Source organism: Ptychodera flava, chromosome 20 (genome assembly GCF_041260155.1).
Source record: "Ptychodera flava strain L36383 chromosome 20, AS_Pfla_20210202, whole genome shotgun sequence".
NCBI lineage: Eukaryota > Metazoa > Hemichordata > Enteropneusta > Ptychoderidae > Ptychodera > Ptychodera flava.
Genome location: NC_091947.1, coordinates 34,662,516 through 34,669,502, shown reverse-complemented (window position 1 = coordinate 34,669,502; position 6,987 = coordinate 34,662,516). Strand labels below are relative to the sequence as shown.

Sequence of the window (6,987 nt, the reverse complement as noted above, 5' to 3'; positions counted from 1 at the left end):
AAGCGAAAAAATCTTGTAGATTATATTGGCAATGTCTACTTAGCATGCGCAATGAACTATGAAAATTGTACGACCTTCTCCGTCACAGAACGGAGATAATGTCTGAGCTCGGAGGGAGGTCAGCGGATACTTCACAGGACGCTAGCTTTCCCACAATCCCATTCGATTTGTACCAACGCATATACGAATTTTGGTCGCTAGAGGGCGCTGTGAAGAATCTGGGAAATCTCAGACTGCCGCGTTTACAACAGCTGTAAGGCATGACCCAGACCATCCTCGATCAAGGAACAATTTTCATAAAGTGCAATTTCTGCCGATTTTCATGGTTTTTTCCGATTTCTTTTCAGTGAAGCCATTGTTTAGCAATTAATCAGAACATTTTTGACCAAAAAGCTGTAAATTTTGCTGTTTTAAGCCTACTTCTTTGACATTTTCACTCCTACCCCGACGAAAGGAGTACAAGGCCATTTCTTGGAAGTCGACGGTAAAAGGTACGTTGAGATTATCGTGATTTTGTCCATTTTTTCTGTCAAAAATATGAATTTTAGAAAAAAGCAACGATTTCCTTAATTTTTGGCGCCTTTTTTCTTATCAACTGTGATGGTCATGAATTTGGAGAACGTACTTTTGTTAAGCAACTCGAGAGCTTTGCAATGGTATGCCGATCGCCCATATTCACCCATGAATGCAGGAGGAGTAGGAATTTGACTATGAGCATGTAAAAACTACTTTAATTTTCTAAGTTTTACGTCAGTAGTTAGCCTGTACAAAGGCAGGCTAGGCAGGTAGGCTACTGACATAGTAGGTTTTGACAACGGAATATTCCTGCAGTATCTACCTCCGGCAGTGCAGTGTACTATACTGCAGCTGTGACTGACCATGGCATGGCCACTGTACTTTTCTGTGTCTGTCAGTTGTCAGCATTTTACTTTCATGTTAAAAGGTTTAGGAAAAACATAAAGAACGAGACATATGTTTTTAAAGATGCAGTGCAGTGTATCAGAATGCAAGATGCATACTGCGTCTGGCCATCTAAATATATGCCGTTATGCTTTGCAGTATAACCTTTCTGAACAAATGTAAATAAACATGATTTTATTGTTGTTTGTTTGTTTGTTTGTTTGTTTGTTTATCTATTAATCATTCTATTGTTTATGACTTTACACAATGCCATCAATAGAAAATTTCACATAGTATTGTTTATTGATTTTTATTTTTATTTATTTTTTTTTGTTTATTTATTTTTTTAATGTACAAGAATGTTCATATTCTATGCATATGCAGTCATTATAAGTTCAAAATTTCACAGGAGAAGCAGCCAAATTTCAGGATCAGTTCTGTACAACCATCTGATTAAAATAGTCTTTGCCCAGTGCCCCCCACCCAGGTGACGCCTGATATCCATTTTCATTCGTTGATGGGACATTTCTATTCCTGAGCTGCTGTGTATATTAATTCCCTTATCTCTTTTCAGGAGTTGGTGTCCATGTGCAGCTACAGTATGCATATAATAGGTGAGTGATATGTGAGGTAACTCACAAATTATCCTTTTGACCCAGTTGACAGCATTGGAATGAAATGTTGAAATTAAAGAATCAAAATCTATGATATTTGTATTGTATTGATTGTTGATTAGTTTGAAAGTGCTTGCATCAAATTGTGTAATTGCCATTATGCTATTTAAAAGTCTATATTCCCTTATCAAAGATATGATTGTGCTTGCATATTTTAAATCGGTTAGAATTTATTGCATCCACTGAGGACATCATTGTCCATCATGCGTGTGCATGCACCACCTTCATAACCGCCCCCATATTTTTTGACAATGCCTTTTATTCTTAAGAATGCTTTCAGTTGACAAACTCTACTGGTGGGATTTTCAGAGATATACATTGCATTCTCAATGGTAGAGAGGCTGTCTTGAATGGCTTTGTTTTGTTTGTTCTTTGATAGTCTGTTTTGTTCACTCTCCTTACTTCCACAGACCTTTCCTTCACTGTCTTTTTTAGGAGGGGAATATTTAAAAGTGTATTCATGTGGTTTATCAAAACTGTGTATTTTTCTGTTGTATGGTTTTCAATCATTTTTGCCATTGTGTGTCTGTGATATGCAATTAAGTCACCTGCTTCACCTACTTTATTAATTTCTTCATCTATACTTTCATATTTTTTTGAAATCATCATCAGTCTGTCTCTATTTTTGACTTTGACACTCAGATTTTCTGGTTCTTTGCCATTGAGGATGCTCTCAATAGATTTCACAATACTGAGCTTTTCCTGTTCTAATTTTGCTTCACTGTTCCTCTGTTTTTGTTCCAGGTCTTTTTTATGGAGTTTCCCATGGACATTTTGCAGATGCCTGTTGATACTTGGCCTCGTCGCATATTGCATACTGCACATTGAACATTTGTGTGTTGTTTTATTATTTACAATTAAAGATTCAATATTTGACTCAATACTGTCTGAAATATTAATGTCCATGTCTGTAGTCTCATTTATTTTGAAATCAAAACTGTCAACGGCTGCTTCAAGTTTCCTGTTGACTTTTGTCATGTCATCCATTTGTGTTGCTGTAAGCAGTTTTGTTTCATGATTTACACCATGGACTTCCACCTTCAGGTCAAATTGTTCAGACAGTTTACTTTCATATTGTTTTATCTCACTCTGTACAGATCCTGGTAGCTTGGCAAATTTTTGTACAAACTCTAGCTGCTTATCAATTTTTTCTGCCTCAACAAAGAGCTCATCTATAAGTTTTCCAATATTTCGCAATTTGGCATGAAGGTGGTCCATGGTGTAATCATTGATTGGATTATATGCAATTAGAGGATGACTGGTCTGACCAAAACTGTTAGTCTCTGCCCACTCAGTCATCTTTTCAAGCGTTACTGTCATTTCCCATTCATGATGTGGATTATGACATTGCTCCACAGATGTCAAACACAAATTACAAAAAAATTTAGTACTTTTTCGTTGCAAAACCAAATTCTTGTACTTTTCGTCACCCTCTAATTTTCGTCGATATACCACCCCTCTAATTGTATTTTTGGCCCAGCCCTCAGTCAGATTCAAAATAGGAAGTATGTCCTGTTGTATCAGTGTGTCATGTCCTTCAGGTGCGTTGATGATGGCAAAGGGGATACGGCTGGCATCAGACTGGGGATTTGGGTCTCGCCACACCTCTGCACCATTATACTTATTACCCGAATTGCCCCACTTATTGCAAAAACTTTAAAATTTTGAGAAATCCCTTTGAAAATCCTGAAAAGTATCGCCTCCCTCCCCAACAATCACTTCAAGTTTTTTACGTTCACACTCGTCTTCAATGTTGAAATCTAATTTATTTTCTCTTAATATACAAATTAAATGTTGCCAAATTAAGCCCTCAAGATCCTTATGTACCAACCCTTTTTATTCTTGCTCTCAGTTTCTTCAACCATCTCATGAAAACGTCTTAAATTGCTCCGCAAGGCACCAAGTCTTGGAATTCTGGAGACATTATTAGGTGTCCTGATAGACTTTTCAAGCCCATCATAGTCGGCTTCTGACAACCCCCACCTAAATGAATAAAGATGTGTTCAGCCTCCTTGTCATTCCATAATGCTATGTTGTCAATATCCTCATTACCGTGCTGCTCATCATTATCTAGTGGTAGCAGGGTATTAGTTAAAGCAGTTTGAATAGGTTGAGGGAGAATATCTAGAGAAAGGGCTTCTTTAAAAAAATCAAGTGTTAAAATAGATTTTGCAAAACGTTTTGTCCTTTTCATTCGTAATTGCCACAGGGTGGACTCATCATTTCCCGATATTTTTTCCCCAATAATCTGATGTTGCCGCAAAATTTTATTCATATAGGCCCTCCCACCCATGGATTTTTTAGAAATGGCTGATCGATCTGAGCTAAATAGAACCGAGACAGCGGCATCAACATACTCCGTGTCTGCACCTGACTGACGTTTCACGTTTTCCACAAGTTTTCTTATGACCTGGCGAACCTTACCAAACCCCTTTCAACTACAAACGCAGAACATCGATTAAGTTCGTTTGCAAGTGCGGATCGGGCTTTCATTAATTTGAACTTGTGGAACACTCGACTCTGTTGAAAATTGTCCGGCTCATTGCCGCTGCCCAAACCGTGATCTCGAACCATTCCCCTAACAAACAAGTCACTTGTCCCGATAGCGTAAAATCGGCTGCAAACCATACGTAAGTTACAGAAGTTTTTCACTTTCATAAACTGAACATGATCATCATCACCTTTATTAAAAAAACAACAATACTGAAAAATTTCGGTTAAAACCTCCGATGGTAAGTCAACAATTGAACAAGGTCGCACAGGCTGTGCCACAGTGCCGATTTGCAGCGGCCGCGGACCAACCTCGTGTTCGCCTGATGATTGCTCTCGGGCCTTTTCAACACTCGATCTCCGCGCCTTTTGCGCCTGTTTCGCCCGCTTTGATGGCCTAGGCATATTTGACTTATATTTTTTTAGAAAATATCACAGAATGAGCGTTAAAAAACACGACGATGTCTGAAAGTACGTTTTCACAGAGCCGATCGGCCAAGCCACTCCGCATACATATGCAGTGTCTAGGTGTAACTGAGCGTTGGACGTCAACCTGCGCAGTTGGTGAGAAAAGAATTAAGTTCGCGCGCACATTTCGATCTGCGTTGGTACAAATCGCATTGAATTGTGGGAAATTTTTCGTACCGTGTACTTGTGATTGAGGGTGAATCTTGCCTGGTCTTTCACATGAGCCGCGCACACGATAACCTCCCACGGTGCACAATAGACAAAACTGCTGATTTTAACGCGCAGCTTCTTTTCCAAAAACAGCCAATTTTTAATTTAAATCGTGATCGATCCTAGTTTTCGAGCACGCTCATCTTGTTTAGATACACAATGTGCTAAGCTGCGTTTTTAGACTTGTGCAAAGTTCGCATTTCTCTCTCTGTGCGAGGGGACCATTTCGCGTCCGCCATTTTGAATCTTGTTCGATAGCCAGTAACACTGCCCTGCTCCGCAGAGCTAGCTTTAGAATGGGATGTTGAATTGTGAAATAGGATTTGGAAGTGCATGATGTGTTGTCAAATGAAATTGGGAAGAGCATGTTGAGTTGTAAAATAGGATTTGGAAGTGCATGATTGTTTGTCAAATGAAATTGGGAAGAGCATGTTGAGTTGTAAAATAGGATTTGGAAGTGCATGATGTGTTGTCAAATGAAATTGGAAGAGCATGTTGAGTTGTAAAATAGGATTTGGAAGTGCATGATGTGTTGTCAAATGAAATGGGAAGAGCATGTTGAGTTGTAAAATAGGATTTGGAATGGCATGTTGTGTTGTGAAATAGCATGTTGAGTTGTAAAATAGGATTTGGAATGGCATGTTGTGTTGTGAAATAGCATGTTGAATTGTAAATAGAATTCGGATGGCATGTTGTGTTGTAAAATCAAAGTAGTAATTTTGGCATGGATTGGACACCATACGGTAATCCCATGAAGGCGAGACTTTGCACAATTTTTAAATTTTTCCATCAAGTATCGAGTTTGAAATATCAGCAGTTTCGGGACTCTAATATCGATACTAGACGATACTAGAATGACTTGCCTTGTGCCTAGACCAGCATAGAACACAGAACTGACTCAGCCCGACTTCCGTAGCCCAACTTTAACTTCGATACTTGACGATACCATACCATACTGATTCAGACGTTGATACTAGACGACACTAGACTTCAAGTTGTCATAGCGCGGGAACATATCCCATAGGAGATTTCACCACCTTACAGATCTGATCAAGACCGACTTCCGTAGTCCAACTCTAATATCGATACTAGACGATCCTAGAATGACTTGCTTTGTGCCTAGACATGCCAGTCCTGTGAAATCGCTAATATTTACCCTCAATTATAAGCGACACTAATATCGATACCAGATAGCATTGTCAAAGTGCGGGTAAATCTCCGGTATCTCGGAGATTTCACAACCTTACATATCCGCTGCGGAGCCCGACTTCTATAGTCTGACTAATCTGTCTAATTTCAACACTGGACGATTCTACATTTCTCAAATCGCGAGTAAATATCCGATATATATCGGAGATTCACCCCTTACAGATCTGGCGAGACCGATTTCCTAAGACTGGCTCTAACTTCGATACTAGACGATACTAGATTTCTCAAATCGTGAGTAAATATCCGATGTATATCGGAGATTTCACCTCCTTACAGATCTTGCCAAGATTTGTCGAATCGCGGGTTAAATATCCAATATATGGGAGATTTAACCACCATTAAAGATCTGGTCAGACCAATCTAATTTCGATATTGTATAATAGTCTAGTATCCGTAAATATCCGATATCATATAAAAGTGCAATGTCGCCGTGTCCTCAGTTGCTAGCTCATGATGACTTGGAAACTGTAAGGTAATATATCAAGCTGCTTTTGCCGAAATATGAAGTCACGCTGAAGAATATAATACCCGATCGAACAGAACACGCAAGCTGCTTGTCAGCTAGCATAGTAGATTTTTCCATCAAATTGTATACACGGAAGGACGCTTCCAAAACAAATTCTGTTCCAACATTTTCCAAGAGGAAAATGAATCGTTCGGAGATCGCATATGTCTTTAGCTCGACTTACTCGTCTGCTGTCAAGAGAGCTGAGAACATTTTCGAGATTTTAGAAAGAATTATTAATAAACCTGCATGTGGGCATACATGTGAGTACAATACAAAGGGTAAATGTAGTTTTATATAGGCGGTAATCCTGGGAGCTATCCGAACTGTAGGCCTAACGATTAATATTCTGCGAACCATCTTCACTAATGTAATAGTTTGACATTTCCGCTGCATAAAAGTCGACGATTATTTGTAGGACCTGCTATTTTGGCAGATAACGGTTTTTGTCTTAACAGACTGACGCTACCAGTCGTCGGAACTGCGCTCAAAGGTCGTAAGGGACCCATACGACCAATGTAAACACTGTAT

The 6,987-nt window shown here is 39.1% G+C and overlaps 1 long non-coding RNA gene across 1 annotated transcript; it reads left to right on the top strand.

Annotated features, from left to right (window-relative positions):
• Positions 1-351: 351 nt before the first annotated feature.
• Positions 352-2,455, top strand: LOC139120780 (uncharacterized). The gene is made up of 3 exons (XR_011549143.1): positions 352-491; positions 1,475-1,514; positions 2,319-2,455. It is a non-coding gene; the product is annotated as an uncharacterized lncRNA (long non-coding RNA).
• The last annotated feature ends 4,532 nt before the right edge of the window (positions 2,456-6,987 follow it).